Source organism: Arachis duranensis, chromosome 1, assembly GCF_000817695.3.
Source record: "Arachis duranensis cultivar V14167 chromosome 1, aradu.V14167.gnm2.J7QH, whole genome shotgun sequence".
Classification (NCBI taxonomy): Eukaryota; Viridiplantae; Streptophyta; class Magnoliopsida; order Fabales; family Fabaceae; genus Arachis; species Arachis duranensis.
Window position 1 is genome coordinate 57038357 of NC_029772.3, and position 16760 is coordinate 57055116.

Consider the following 16760-nt stretch of genomic DNA (forward strand, 5'->3'; position numbering starts at 1 on the left):
TCAACATGGTACGCACAATTGTAATCTCAACTCTTTATCACAACTTCGCACAACTAACCAGCAAGTGCACTGGGTCGTCCAAGTAATAAACCTTACGCGAGTAAGGGTCGATCCCACAGAGATTGTTGGTATGAAGCAAGCTATGGTCACCTTGTAAATCTTAGTCAGGCAAATTCAAATGGTTATAGATGATTTATGAATAAAACATAAAGATAAAGATAGAGATACTTATGTAATTCATTGGTAAGAATTTTAGACAAGCGTATGGAGATGCTTTGTCCCTTCCGTCTCTCTGCTTTCCTACTGTCTTCATATAATCCTTCTTACTCCTTTCCATGGCAAGCTGTATATAGGGTTTCACCGTTGCCAGTGGCTACCTCCCATCCTCTCAGTGAAAATGTTCTACGCACCCTGTCACGGCACGGCTAATCATCTGTCGGTTCTCAATCAGGTTGGAATAGAATCCAGTGATTCTTTTACGTTTGTCACTAACGCCCAGCCTTCAGGAGTTTGAAGCTCGTCACAGTCATTCAATCATTGAATCCTACTCAGAATACCACAGACAAGGTTTAGACCTTCCGGATTCTCTTGAATGCCGCCATCAATTCTAGCTTATACCACGAAGATTTCGATCAAGGGATCCAAGAGATAAACATTCAAGCCTTGTTTGCTTGTATAACAGAAGTGGTTGTCAGGCACTCGTTCATAAGTGAGAATAATGATGAGTGTCACATAATCATCACATTCATCATGTTCTTGGGTGCAAATGAATATCTTAGAACAAGAATAAGCTGAATTGAATAGAAGAACAATAGTAATTGCATTAATACTCGAGGTACTGCAGAGCTCCACACCTTAATCTATGGTGTGTAGAAACTCCACCGTTGAAAATACATAAGAACAAGGTCTAGGAATGGCCGTGAGGCCAGCCCCCATGATCTAAGATAGCATAAGACTAAAGATAGCTACCAAGATGAGAACACAATAGTAAAAGGTCCTATTTGTAGAGAACTAGTAGCCTAGGGTTTACAAGGATGAGTAAATGACATAAAAATCCACTTCCGGGCCCACTTGGTGTGTGCTTGGGCTGAGCATTGAAGCATTTTCATGTAGAGACTTCTCTTGGAGTTAAACGCCAACTTTTGTGCCAGTTTGGGCGTTTAACTCCCATTCTTGTGCCAGTTCCGGCGTTTAACGCTGGGCAGTTTTGAGCTAATTTAAAACGTCGGTTTGGGCTATCAAATCTCAGGCAAAGTATGGAATATTATATATTGCTGGAAAGCCCAGGATGTCTACTTTCCAACGCAGTTGAGAGCGCGCCAATTGGGCTTCTGTAGCTCCAGAAAATCCACTTTGAGTGCAGGGAGGTCAGAATCCAACAGCATCTGCGGTCCTTTTCAGCCTCTGAATCAGATTTTTGCTCAGGTCCCTCAATTTCAGCCAGAAAATACCTGAAATCACAGAAAACACGCAAACTCATAGTAAAGTCCAAAAAAGTGAATTTTAACTAAAAACTAATAAAAATATACTAAAAACTAACTAAAATATACAAAAAATATACTAAAAACAATGCCAAAAAGCGTATAAATTATTCGCTCATCACTCGTCTACCGATGAGTGTCTGCAAGCTTTTTGTCGAGTTATACATTGACAATGAGAGAACAAGGGGGTGAGTACCTACAAAAGGCACTCTAATGCTCAAGTTAGTAAGTGAGTAATAGGCTTTGCAAATTGCAATAATCTGAACAATCTTCTTACCCCTTTCCTTTATATCTAAATTGAAGAGTAACAGTTATGTCTCTGAGTAAATGATGCTTTAAATGGAGAGCAATAGCGTGTCCAAGCGTTTTGGTCCTTGTCTGAGTGACTGTTACTAACAACCAATTTATGATATTAATAGCCAAGTTATAACGTATAACTGACGTATGACTGTCATATCAACAAGTATATGGTATTTTTTATTTACCAAATACAAAATAAGGAGTTTATGTTTTGAAAAAGTATAAGTACCTTATATGTATAATAAAAAGTATAGGAAACTAACTAATGGTGCAACCAAATGCAATCAACTAGGAAAAAAAAGGTAATAGTACCTAAAAAATCAACCTAATTTCACTCACACCTTAATCCTATTCAGAGTAAAAAAGTAACCACACGAATCCTTATCCCTCTCTTCCTCCCATAGCCACACACCATACACTACTAGAAAACTAGTTATTATAGATGGATATTTCCAACGAATTTTATCCCATAGAAATATAGATGGAATTTGTGAGGGATTTTTGTCAGAAACCAAAAAAAATGAATTAGCATAAATTACAGACGGAAAAGAGAATCTGTCGATAATTCTGTCGAAAAAATTAATTTTTTTCGAAGGAAATGGTTACCGACGGAAAATCTGTCTGTAATTAAGTGGACAAAAATGCTACGTTTTATTAAATTATTACAGACAGAAAATCTATCTGTAATTTAAAATTTACCATCAGAAATACTGAGTTAAACGTCCCCACCTTATCAAGCTCCATTCACATCACACATTATCAAACGAGCTTCTCCTCTCTCCATCAAGGCGTCAACGAGCTACTTCTTCTCTCCGCCGTTGCCACTCACATCGCACGAGACCCTCCGGGGCCGTTGGCATCGTGTTGCTCCCTTCGTCACCATCGTCAAAAAGCCCTCTCCGCCGCTCTCGTCGCGTGTCTGCTCCCTTCATTACCGTTGTCGCAGTGCTCTCTCCGCTACACAGGTTATCTTTTCAACAACTATTGTATCCATGTATTCAAGTATCCATGCTTTTTGTGACATATCTTCCTAGATAGGTTTTCTGATCTGTGATAGCTTGATCTAATCTATGAATTTTCTTTTTTTGGCTGACATAATCTTTTCTTATTCCAACTCATAAACCACTTCAAATTTTTCTAAATCATGAAAACCCTACCAAAATCTGAACTAGAATTAACCCATAGAAGGTGGAATCAGAGACTAACAGCAGCATAAAACTTTTTCCTGTACGCTTATTTTATAAAAAAAATGTACATCTTTTATGTTCAAAATTTTGATTTCTTCTGTTCCATGTTTCTTGTTCTGGATTGCAACTAGTTAATGCTATTACTTTTTTCTAAGTGGCCAATAATAGTAATACAAGTGATGAATTCAATCCACATAATTATTTTCAAACACTTGATTATTAGTTGATTATGAATTTTTTTTAACTATCAATCATTTCTGTTTTCTTTGTGGGATGGACGCTATGGACTTGTTGTCTGCACTGAAAGTGCTGTAAGATCATTTCCTAACCAAACATACATGTTATATTATTGGGGGTTATTCTCTGACATCTAAAATGGATGTTTCTGTTTTTCAGGTCTATGCTAAAAGACCTGCTAGGCCTACTGGAGGAGCTGCTGCTATTTCCATGCTTGTTGGTCCTCATGCTCCCATTGCATTTGAAAGCAAATTGAGGGCAAGCAACATGTCTCATGCTTATAATTTTTACAAGCCTAATCTTGCTAGTGAATATCCAGTATGCTTTTCATTTTCTGTCACAAGATTTTACCTTTGGGATCATGTAATTTGAAAGATAATTTCACTTTGTTTCTTATTGTTGTGATAATTAGATTATCTTTAATTAGTGTCTAGATATGGCATTTGACTAAGCATCTAAGGATATCCATTGTGCTGTGTGAAGGTGTTCAGAAGGGCCTCCAATCCCCGGATTGTTGTATGTGTAAGTGACATATACACTCTAAATGTATTTTTGTTCTTTTTTTCTGCTGAAAATTAAACTATTTGATCATCTTGTATATTTGATTAAATAGTTTAGTATAATATTTATCTAAATCTTAGTTATTTTCATTTTCATGTGAATAAATTCTTTTAAATATTGTCTAAGAAATGTGATGGATATACTATCGTCCTATCTCTTGGTTTTTAACTTTTGCATACATATTCCATCTGTCAAATCTAATTCTTATTTTGAATTATAGTGATCAAGTACTCATTGAGGTAAACCACTCACTAAGGATTGTTTCAAATCTTGTTGTGGCTGGTGTGCTAAGTCTTAGTGGGAAAATGGATGAACTTATTACTGAAATTCTTCTATTCATTAGGTCTGTTCTAAGCGTGAAATCCTCTGAAATCTGACTTGATAGCAAAGGTATGCATTAAAACACTTTATCTATCCATTGAAGAAATCTATGCTATAATATAATATCTTTGCCTTGAGAATTAAGTTATGTTTTTCTGTAGGCAAACAAAATTTATTTGTTTTTAATCTGTTATTTATATGATTGATTATTGTTTTTATTTTTATGTTGGTTATGATGTATAGATATAAAACCAGGACATAGATTTATTGTTGGAGATGAAGGGTACAGGCAGGACAGTGACATTCAGAAAGCTGAGTTTTCAAGGAAGGCATTGACACAGCTCTCCAAGTTGGTTAAGTTCAGAGTTAGTACATAGTGAATATCTTTTTTTTTCTTTGTGTGCAGCTTATGAGAATTGATTTCATGTTAATTGATGTTGGAACCTAGAAGTGCTCATTCAGTTGTGTAGGTGATGATGATATTTGGATTGCTTTTTCAAAATATATAGTTTAAACGATGGTCATAATGTCATTTATTTAATTGAGTTCACCATTACTCTACATAATTTCAGGTTGCATAATGGAAAGTGAGGTATCACACTATGATGGGACAACTTGATTTAGTTTATCCCTTTTTGTCTTTTTCAATATTACTCTAAGAAAAAGTAGTATTTAATAGTTTGAAATAGATAAGAACTTAGTAAAGTCAAAGTCAGTATGATTTTTGAAGCTCCAACTTGTTTAGTTTTGAAAGCTCATTTGACCATCAAGTGTAATAAGATCTATCTAAGAGAGATGGTTTCCACAACCTTATTGTGATGCTGATTATTTATCCTAAATTGTGGTCCCAAATGTTCCATTTGATTCTATTTCATTATTCTTATCTCATTAATTGTCAATCATAGTAGTAGTTCAAGTGTGAAACTAGCTTAGAGTTTTCCGCAAAAAGCAAGCCAGAAAAATACTCAAGATCTTCATTTTTAACTAAAAAGATTAAATTTCTTGGAATCCATCTCACACACATTGGTTAGGTTGGGACCCATCTCTTACCATTTTAATGTATGATCACTTTAATACCATACACGTTCAATGCATTGTTAATTGATTCAACCTTGCTTTTATTTGGTTAATTAATAAATAGTAAAAATTATAATGAATTCTGTAACAGCTCATACCACCCGCTAGCACAATATTGTCCGCTTTGGCACACAAGACCTCACGGTTTTGCCATTGATGATAAGGATGATAGCTGAAACCCCCCACACTCACTCATTAAAATGTGTCATACTAGGGAGAGATATCCACACCCTTATAAGGCATGCTTCGTTCCCCTCTCCAACCGATGTGGGACCTTACAATCCAACGCCCTAAGGGAGCCCAGTGCCTTCACGGGCACATCGATCTGGACTCTGGCTCTGATACCATCTATAACAGCCCAGACCACCCGCTAGCACGATATTGTCTGCTTTGGCACACAAGACCTTACGGTTTTTTCTTTGACGATAGGGATAATAGCCGAAACCCCCACACTCACTCGTCAAAACGCGTCATGCTAGGGAGAGGTATCCACACCCTTATAAGGCATGCTTCGTTCCCCTTCCCAACCGATGTGGGACCTTATAAATTCAATCATAAGCAATATAGCTATAATATATTCTAATTCAATAGTCTTCTTGCCTTGCAGCTGCTTGATGAAAGTCCCAGCAATGGAAAAAAAACTAGGCTTTGTCTATCCCCAGATTCTTGTTTTCCTCCTCATCAAATCTCTGTTACTGTTAGATTTAGTGGTAGCAAAACCAAGGGCCAAAGTAGTTACAGGGACAGGACCACACATAAACTATGGCCTAACACAGTGCTATGGAGATCTTTCACTTCTTGATTGTTGTTATGTTATGCTGAGGCATGCACGGTTCTTGCTTCTCATACAATGGTGGCCGCATATTTCTTGATGGATACATCATGAGGTCTAAAAATTATAGCTTCTTTGATGAGTATGCAGGGCCAGAGGACAAGGTTGTTTGTGGCAACAAAACTAGGACAAATTCAAGTTTTCGAGCAGTCGCAAAGCGGGTGGTTTTGGAAGTAGTTCAAGCTGCACCAAACAGCATAGGATACTATGGAAGATGGAAGCTTGATATTTCTCGAAGGGTAAATGAATCTGCTTATGTTTTGGCTAATTGTTGGAAGATTTTTGAACAGTAGTTCTTGCAAAGTATGTCTTGAGAATGCTTCTAAATCTGTGATGATATGCTTGCCTTCTTCAGAAGGTAGAGCACTGAACACTGGCTGCTTCATGAGGTATTCTGACACAGATTTTCTTAACAAGGAACAGAATAATGAAAGATCAAGAGGTAATAAATTCTTTTTTCTGCTATGGAACAACATAATTGATACATTTATTTCGAACAAATTACACAAAAAACCCCACTTTCTCAAGGAATTCGTAATAAGACTATTCGTTTACAATTAATTAGAATAATTAGAATTGATTTTCGATCGAAGTTTAGCTATTGTCTATATTCCTAAGTAATAAATAGTCATTAACTAATTCTATCTAATCTTATCTAAGCCTATTGTTCTACCTAGTTTCAATTGTCCTTAATGGACTAACATGCTAAAGGCTAAAATTATCTTGTCTCAGTTATTACATATCATGATGAATTGGTGTTTCTCTTCTAATGTTGTGAGAAACTTATTTTATACCTGATAAAGATAAATATTTATATTCCTGAGTAGTTCATTTTGCTAGTTTGTGCAGGTACTCTTATAGTGATAGTGGTTGCAGTAGTTAGTACAGTGATTGTTTTGGTAGTTGGAATAGCTATTGGGGTCTATATAAGGAAAGATAGATACATTCAAAGAAAAATAAGAGGTAACTGACTTATTCATTTTCTTTAAAGAATGTTCAAAAAATGGAAAACAACAACGTTCCAAATCCTCTAAGGGATACAAAGCTGAATTTGCTCTTACCACGTATTCATAAGCTGAATTTGCTCTTACCATGCCTGATGGAAAAGAAATTGCCATCAAGAGGTTGTACTTCAACAACAGGCATAGAGCAGCATATTTCTACAATGAAGTCAACATAATTAGTAGTGTGGAGCACAAGAATCTCGTGAGGTTGTTAGGATGCCGCTATTCTGGACTCGAAAGCTTGCTCGTATATGAATTTCTACCGAACAAAAGTCTTGATCAATTTATATTTGGTAACTACTAAACTATGATTTTAAAAATGCCTCCATTTTTTATAACAAGTGTCATAAAATATTATCCGAATCTCTTGTTTTAGATAGAGTCAAGGGAAGAGAACTAAACTGGGAGAAGAGATATGACATTATCATTGGAACAGCTGAAGGATTGGTTTACCTGCATGAGAATTCAAAAACTAGGATAATTCACAGAGATATAAAAGCCAGCAACATCTTATTGGATGCTAAACTTCGCGCCAAAATTGCTGACTTCGGACTGGCCAGGTCCTTTCAAGAAGATAAGAGGTGATTAGCACAGCTATAATCAGAACTCTGTAAGCATCTCTTACCAATCAATGCATCTATTCACAACCCTTAATAATATATATAGCATTGAAAAGTTTGAACAAAATCCAAGACCTATTAATATGTGTGGATCATATCTGAAAGGGTAAACTACAGTAAACGCTATAGTTTGGTTTTAGTGAATGTTAAGTGTAATTAACCTATTGAGAACATTGTGGAATACTCATTTTCTTAAGTGGTGCTACAGGGGTTACATGGCTCCAGAGTACCTAGCTCATGGTCAGTTAACAGAAAAGGCAGATGTATATAGTTTTGGAGTGTTAGTCTTAGAAATAGTTACTAGGAAACAGAATAACAAAAACAAATCAACATAATACTCAGATAGTATAGTTATACTGGTAACTATTTTCTAAAATGTCTAATAAGCCAAGACTGCATGTGCATAATGAACTAACTTTTATTTCTTCTATTGATCCAATTTAATATCTTGTAATAAAATTAGACATGGAGGTGTTTCCAATCAGGGACAGCAGAAGAGCTATTTGATCCAAATCTAGTTTCAGATAACAATAATGTTAATAAGAAAGATGAGATTTTAAAAGTGGTGCACATAGGACTTCTATGCACACAAGAGAACCCTTCCTTAAGACCAACCATGTCAAGGGCACTACAGATGCTAACAAAGAAGGAAGAGAATCTTGCACGTCCCTCTAATCAACCCTTCATAGATGAGAACACAATGGATCTTAGAAGAATTGAACAACTAATGTCCAGTCTGTGCTCATGTATTTCCTTGTAAACCAATGTTGCTTGGGGATTATACTCTCTATATTTAGTTTAATTCTACACTAGGTTTATGTTTATATTTAGGCAATTCTAATAGTGGTTAGCTACAATAGCAGATTATTTTATACACCTTTACTGTATGCTACAGTACAGATTTTACATGTTTTCTTTTTTTCAGTGGTATTTGTTTTGAATTATAGTTGATGTATCAATACACTTTGTTTATGTTTTGAATTATATTGACTTGCTTGTTTATAGTACTTTTCTTTTAGTTTGATAATACGATAAATTTGTTTATTTTTTGAAATATTATAAATATTCGAATACAAATTAGATAAAATTTTGTATTAAATTTATATTTATTTTGTATGAAAACAAGTTTATTTTGCAATAGAAAAATCTAAAAAAAATTCTATTTTACCTTACTGATGGATTTATAGATGGATTTTTTGTCTGTATTCAGAGTGTGGAATAATTTTTCAAGGTTCAAATTACAGACGAAAAATCTGTTGCCAATTATCGACAGAAAATATGCCTGTAATTACCGGCGAAAAATCCGTCGGAAAATCCATCTGTAATTATCGACGAAAAATCCATCAAAAAGTTCGACGTTTCAGGGAAATGAAGGGGAGAATTTATCGAGGAAAAATCTGTCGGTAACTGATAAAAATCCGTCGGTAATTTTTCGATGGAAAAAAATCCGTCAGTTAATAATTTCTGACAAGACTTTTACAGAGGGACCAAATCTGTCGGTATCTAAGAAACCGTCTATAATAAAGACTAAATCTATTTATAAATCTGTCTGTATTAAGCAATTTTCTAATTGTGATATCTCTCTCCAACAGCTACACACTGTTCCTCTCTCCTACTGTCGTACTTTGCTCCTCTCTTTCCACACTTTTTATAAACTTTAAAATATAAATATTAATAAAGAATTTTTTAAAATTTAAATAAAATATCAAAAAATTAAATTAATAAGAATAAAAATATAAAATTTGTATTTTAGTTTCAATTTAGTAAAAATTGTATTTTACTAAATTTATGAAAAATTGATTAATAATTTTATAAAATTTATTATTTAATTCATTATAATCTAAGAAATGATTATTGAGACTTTTGACTTTGGAAAGATATATATAAGATATAGTCCTTTATGTGACATAGAAGATGGAAACTCAAACTTAGAAATTTTAGAATTTGAATTATGACATAATCATTTCAAAACATTGTTGTGCCATATTTGTTTCAAAAATTAAATAATAATAATTTGTCTAATGTTATAACCTAATATTTCTAAAATCACACGGTATAAATCTAATTGGTCTTTTTAAATTATTTTATTATGATCATTTTTTATTTCAAAATCTATAATCTCTAAATTTATGCTCATGTATTACTTTGGAGGTTATATATTAGGTCAATTGTTTTAAAATTAAAAGTCATAGTTTAAATTTATAGGTTTGTAAAAACGTTATTTTCTTAAGTTTGAATGAAATACAAAATTTAAATTTGAGTTTTTATTAATTTTTAAGTTTTTTGATATTTTATTTAAATACGAATAAAAATATTTTTTATTGATAACGGTAAAGTGATAAATTGGTCCTTACGTTTGGACGTAATCCTGTTTGGGTCCTTAAAGTTTAAAGTGTCCTATTTGAATCCAAAAAAGTTTTATTTAGCTCCAATTTTGTCCCACCTTGAGGTCAAAATTAAATAATTAACGAAATATCCTACATGACAGTAATACAAGAACAAGGTCGATAATTTGGAGAACAAGTATAAACTCCAAAGGCACAAATCAACCGTGGATGTATCAATACATTTATTTATCATTTTCTTTAGTTCTATAAAAATATTTTATTTAAATTGTAAAAAAATAATAAATAAATGTATTGATGCATCTACGGTTGATTTTGTGTCTCTAGAACGTGTATTTGTTCTCCAAATTATCGATCTTGTTCTTATATTGCTGTCATGTAGGATATTCTGTTAATTATTTAATTTTGACCTCATGGTATAATTATATTAAAGTTAAATAAAACTTTTTTAGATTCAAATATGACACTTTAAACCTTAAGGACCAAAATAAAATTACACCTAAACATAAAAAACCAATTTAATATTTTATCCTAGTGATAATTTTGATTAAAATATCTTTTACAATTTTGCATGCATAGCCTGAGAAAATAAGAATGATTCTTTATTTTATTTTACAGTTTTGCCCTTTTTACTTTTGAATACTTATTTCTTCCTTAATTTTATAATTTATGTTGTAGAATTAACAAATAATATGCATAGTCACCAAAAAACCATAAGTCACCAAAAAAACAAATAATATGCATAAACGTAAATATACAAATTAAAAAATGAAAAATTTTTATCTAAATAAAAAATAATAAATTAATATCTTATAAAATAAAGTGACAAATGATTATTATTTCCATGGAATAAACTTATTAGTGGCTTAGATTAATAATAACATCTTAAGATAATTAGATTCACTAAGTCAGGCTAAAAGGAATTAGGAAAAAAAAATTGTTACGTATACCATATCATAATTCCATCTCAAATAATCAAACAATTGATATAATAATAAATTATTAGTTCTAATTAATTATAACTGATTTAGTTTAATCAATAAAATAAAATAAATAAATTGAAAAATCAAGAAGAAACTATGTCAGCTTTATAATTAATTGACTGAAATTTAATTTGGTATATATGAATTATTAAATCAATTAGTGTGATATATGAAATCAATTAATTGTATAATTTATTTATTATAATTGATTTGATTTAATAATTAAAAGAATAAATTGGAAAAATTTTAAAAACATATCATGAGAGCTTTATCATTAAATAACAAAATCTAATTTTAAGAATATATAGATAATAGATTATATTTTTGTTATTGTACATTAGAATTAAAAAAATTAATTTTATTTTCATTAAAAAAATCGCTCTAGTGTTTATACATATTATACCAATTAGAATGAACCANGCAGTATGGTTGGCGTAGTTGAATGGGGAATCTAAAAATAACGGAGAACCAATTTAAAATAAAAACAAACAAATGAAAGTTTTACTACGTGGTTTATTTACTGTTTCTATCACCGCAAGCTAATGTATGATCAATCAGTTCATGTTGCAACTATAGCTATCATGAACAAATGTTATTGGCTGTCTATTTTTGACTTTTTAAACTCATTAGATGGTTTTTTTTTTTTTTTAAAGACAAAACTTAACACAATAAGGTGGAGCATATAAAATAATAAAAAATAACTTGACAACTCTAGTCATGATAACCTCTAATGATCTCCATCAACAACCATAGGGTTCACCACCACTTCACTCATTGGAGAGCAAGAAGGATCTACTAATAATATCCACCACACATGAACTTTGATTCCTAAAGATTCTATCATTCCGTTCTAGCCAAACTGTCCAGATAACAGCAAAGAAGTCAATCACCCACCTCCTCTTTTCACCTCTTCTTGCTGCAGTATTCGTCCAGCTTTCAAAGTGTTGTTTGAGTGTACCAGGCATGGTCTATTTCCTTCCAAGAGCGAATAGCCAAGCACACCACACCTGCCAGGAAATCTCACAACCAGCAAACAAATAAAAAGCAGACTCCACAGACTTACCACATAAGACACATGTACGATCATTTGGGTTAATTACACCTAGTCTACACAGTCTGTCCTTAGTATTCACCCTCCCCACCAACATAGACCAAGAGAATAACTCGATCCTTGGTGGAACGAAACCCTTCCAAATTGCACTTGTGAAGCTATAGCTTGTTATTTCCTCCGGGAGAACCACTTCCTGCAACACCTACACAAATGAGTTAGTTGAATAAATACCAGATCTATCAAATTTCCAGACCACTCTGTCCTCCCTCTCAGATGTTAGCTGAATAGACTGTAAAACCTGATGGAGTTGGTTTACTAGTGCCAACTCCCACTGAAAAAGCTTTCTCCTCCATTGAAAATTCCATATACACTCTAGCACATCCCAAAACCCGCAATCCCCAATAACAGAACCTTTGAGGTTTGAGACCGAGAAAAGCCTTGGAAACAACTCTTTAAGAACACCGTGAGGTAACCAGATATCCTCCCAAAACCGTACTGTTCTGCCATTCCCTACATCCATATACAAACCCCTGATCATTTTTTTTCTCACATGTGGCTCACTGATTTGTAACTGGCAAATATCCTTCCAAGGACCCCCCTTTGTAGGTACAGGCTGACCATACAGCATCTCATTCGGATTCAAGTTATTACAGGAGCAGACGACTTTCTTCCACAGGGGACAATCCTCTTTCGAGAACCTCCACCACCACTTAAAAAGCAAAATTGTATTCCGAATTACTGCGTCTCCAATTCCCATACCAGCTGCCTTTTTTTGGAGCGATCACCACTTCCCATTTTACTAGTGGTATCCCATTTCTCCCACTCTCTTTACTACACAAGAAGCGCCTTTGGAGTGAGATCAACTTCTCCGCTACCGCCTTCGGCATCTTGTATAGGCCTTGTAGATAGGCAAACTATTCAGAACAGACTTAATAAGAACCAGCTTACCCACTTTGTTTAGAATCTTTACTTTCCACAGACTTAACTTGTCTTCCACCTTATCAATCACCGGTTTTCAAGTCTTCACAAGCCTTGGGTTTGTTCCAAGAGAAATGCCAAGATATCGGACTGGTAGAGAATCCTCCTTGCATCCCAACAACTGACACATCTTACGCGACCAATGCCGATCATTGTTAACCGAAATGAAGCTAGACTTCTCAAAATTGATACTCAACCCCGACATCAACTCAAAACAACGTAACAATCGCTTGTAGTTCCTGATAGTCTCTTCCTCAGTAGGACAGAAGAGAATGGTATCATATGCAAACTGTAAGTGCAACAGATCAATGTTATCTCTTCCAACCAAAAGTAGATAGATGCGGCCATTCCTCACTGCCTCCCTAATCATCCTATGTAGCACATCAACAACTAACACAAACAGAAACGGTGATAAAAGGTCTCCTTGTCGTAGTCCCCTTTCCATCTTGAAAGGCTTAGTGGGGGACCCATTTATCAAAACCGACATAGACGCAGAGCATACATACTCCTTAATCCACCCCCTCCATATATGGCCGAAGCCCATCTTCTGCAAAACAATATCCACAAAGCTCCATTTAACCCAGTCGTATGCCTTTTGAAAATCAAGTTTAATAATCGCGGCACTCTTCTTCCTAGCCTTCAGCCACTACACGGTCTCATAGGCTATCAATGCCCCCATCATGAATTTTTCTGCCCTTCACAAACGCACTCTGTGTCTCTCCTACTAACCCTGGCATGACCTTCCTCATTCTCCGAACCAATACCTTAGATATGACCTTATACACACAACCCACCATACTAATCGGCCTGAGGTCTTTTATTTCTTTAGCCCCAACAAACTTCGGCGCCAGCGCCACCCAAGTGATATTCGAATCTCTAGGTAACCTAGAAGACCGAAAAAAATCCAAGACTGCTCCAGTAAACACCTGCCCAACTTCTTCCCAACACTTCTTGATGAAATTCATATTATATCCGTCACTTCCTGGTGCTTTTTTTTATTCGCAATCCCATACTGCCTCCTTTATCTCTTCAACAGATGGCATTAACTCCAGTTCTGTTGCCTCTTCCACATCTATCTGCATTACTAACCCATCTCGAAAGCCTACGTTAGGTGACACCTCCTGTTGGTACAAGTCCTTGTAGAAATCTCTTATATACATCTACCTTAATCCTGGCTTGATTCCTCACTACTCTTCCATGAATCATTAAAGCATCAATCCGGTTGTTCTTCCTTCAAGCTGAGGCTAAATTATGAAAGTACCGAGTATTTTGTCCATCTCTTTTGCATGCCTAGATCTTGACATCTACTTCCAATGTACCTCCTTCATGATATACCACTTCTTACAAAAGCTGACTAGTGCCTTCCTTCTTGCTTCCAAGGTTCCATCATGCACTCCATTACTGACCATATCGTCTACTTTCTTGATCTCCTCCTCAAACTTTTTAATCATCATGTCCATAGACCCAAAATTCTCTCTATCCCATCTGCCCAAAGGAATCGTCATGGCCTTTAACTTGTCCAGGAACCGCACCTCCCCTAGGCTTCTCCACTCCTCCTTTACCATCCTCAAGAACCCTTCATGAGTGAACCATGAATCAAGACTTCGGAAAGGTCTCGGCCCCCTTCCGACCCTTGTAGCTTCCCTCACCACTGAGCAATGATCTGATAACTCTCTTGGACCACCTCGTAGCCTTGTATCGGAAACTCTTCTAGCCATTCCAAAGTAACCAACATTCTATCAATGCGGCTACAATATTGGCCCCTGAACCAGGTAAACAGGCGGTCAGATAAGTCTAAGTCCACTAGTTCCATATCCTGAATCCAAGATGTAAAGTCTGCTGCCGACCCCGTCAAAGTAGTAGCCCTTTTTTGCTCTTCCACTTTAACGACCTCATTAAAGTCTCCCATAAAGCAAAAAGGTACTTGACATAACCCAGATAAAAAGCTCAGCTCTTCTCACACAACCAGCTTTTCATTCCTAGTGGGCGCACCATACACTAAACAAATAGCACAACGAAAACTACGATTGATCAGCTCCCCCTCCACGCACAACCATCTATCTCCTTTATAACAGTTGCATATCTTAAAAACCATTTCATTCCACATCAACAATAGACCACCTGAAACACCTTCCGCCCCGACATACTCCCATCCTACCGCATCATTTTCCCACAGTTGCACAACATCAAATTTAGTTACTACCTCTCTTTTAGTTTCTACCAGGCCTAGCATATGTATATTAAAATTTTGCCTAAAGGTTTTCATCATACTCAGTTTTCCAACTCTTGCCAACCCCCTAACATTCCAAGAGCTAAAAATCATTTAAAACCAGGTATACACACCTTACTCCGATTTTTTGGGTGACTTCTTCTAGCTTTCTCCTTTTGCTTTGATTGCCTTTTCTTCTGGGCTATTGCCTCATTCTGTGCCTGCAGTACGGCCATAATATCATCTTCCTCGTTGTACTGAACTGCTCCAGATTCAACTGCCAGGTCCCAAGCCTTCCTGTTCTCTTGCATGTCATTCTCATGTTTATTTTTAGACTCTTCTGTGTTGGTATCACTATCAGCATCCAGTGTTGCATCCCTCAGGTCCTCTGGCTCCCCCTTGCACCATCCTCCTTTACCTCCACTATTATTGCCAAACCTTGGCCTTCCAAACCATTTGGTCCTTTAACCGGTCGAACCCTTTTCGAACATTTTTTGTACGGACCGCAACCTGTCCTTATCCCCTCCCCTGCCAAATCACAACCCCGTTTCCCCTTCTACATGTCGACGAGCTCAAGAGGACCCACCAACCCAGACGATACCTCCCCTCTCAACCTCGCCATCTCCAAGCCACCATCAATACGCTACGTCCCTGCCCACACTCGACCCACCGGATTCATCACCGCACCCTACTACGTCATTCAATTCGCACTGCGCCCCACTCGCAGTTGTACTTTCCCTGTACATACTACTGATCTCAGCCCCAGGAGCCCTACAATCACTTCCATATTCCCAAGATAAGGTTCGACCTGAATCTTCTTCCGCAATACTAGGTAGCAATCTTACACCATCAGCCGTTTTTCCTTTAAATCCCTTGATTGTTGTCGTTGCCGTTTCAGAATTCAAAAAATCGGTACTCCATTCATTCAAAATCTCCGGGGGTATTATCATTCTGCCTACCTGCTGTTCATCATCCCTTGACACCATGACAACCATCTCCACCTCCGCTTTCCGTCCCACTACCTGCATGTGACTACATTCCCCAACATCATAGGCGCTGTCGAGCATGGGTAATTTTACAGGGCACTAAAAATAACACAACCTACTACTTGTCCATACTTAAAAAATTGAAATTCCATTAAAGATAATGGCATACCAAAAACTCTTTCTATGTTTTAAGGTGCCTATCATTTACATGCCTGTCATAATACAAAGGAAGTGGATCCTACCTTAAAAAGCAAACTGAACACCGTTTAAGTTTGATAAGAAATTCGAAATCCGAGCTACAATGTCTCATTTGAATCTGAATTCACGTTTTAAGTTTGGGTGATCAAAAATTTTGGTAATTTTGATATTATAGGAGTTCTTTAACTTATGTTTTTGGTGATTTTTATCACTAATTTTAGTGGATAAAGGTAAGGAGTTATTTTTTTCTCTTGATTCATCTATTTATATAAGCCCTAATTTTGATATTATATCAAATTATATAATATAGTGTTAAATTGAATAATAAGAAGTTTGGCTCGGTAGAACTTTAGAAAAAAAAGTTTGAAAGCTTGAAATTGCAATATTAAG

General features: G+C 35.5%; 1 pseudogene; it reads left to right on the forward strand.

The window, feature by feature from the left end:
• Nucleotides 1-15654, forward strand: part of LOC107490222 (cysteine-rich receptor-like protein kinase 2) — a 31100-nt pseudogene extending 15446 nt beyond the window's left edge.
• Nucleotides 15655-16760: the final 1106 nt, after the last annotated feature.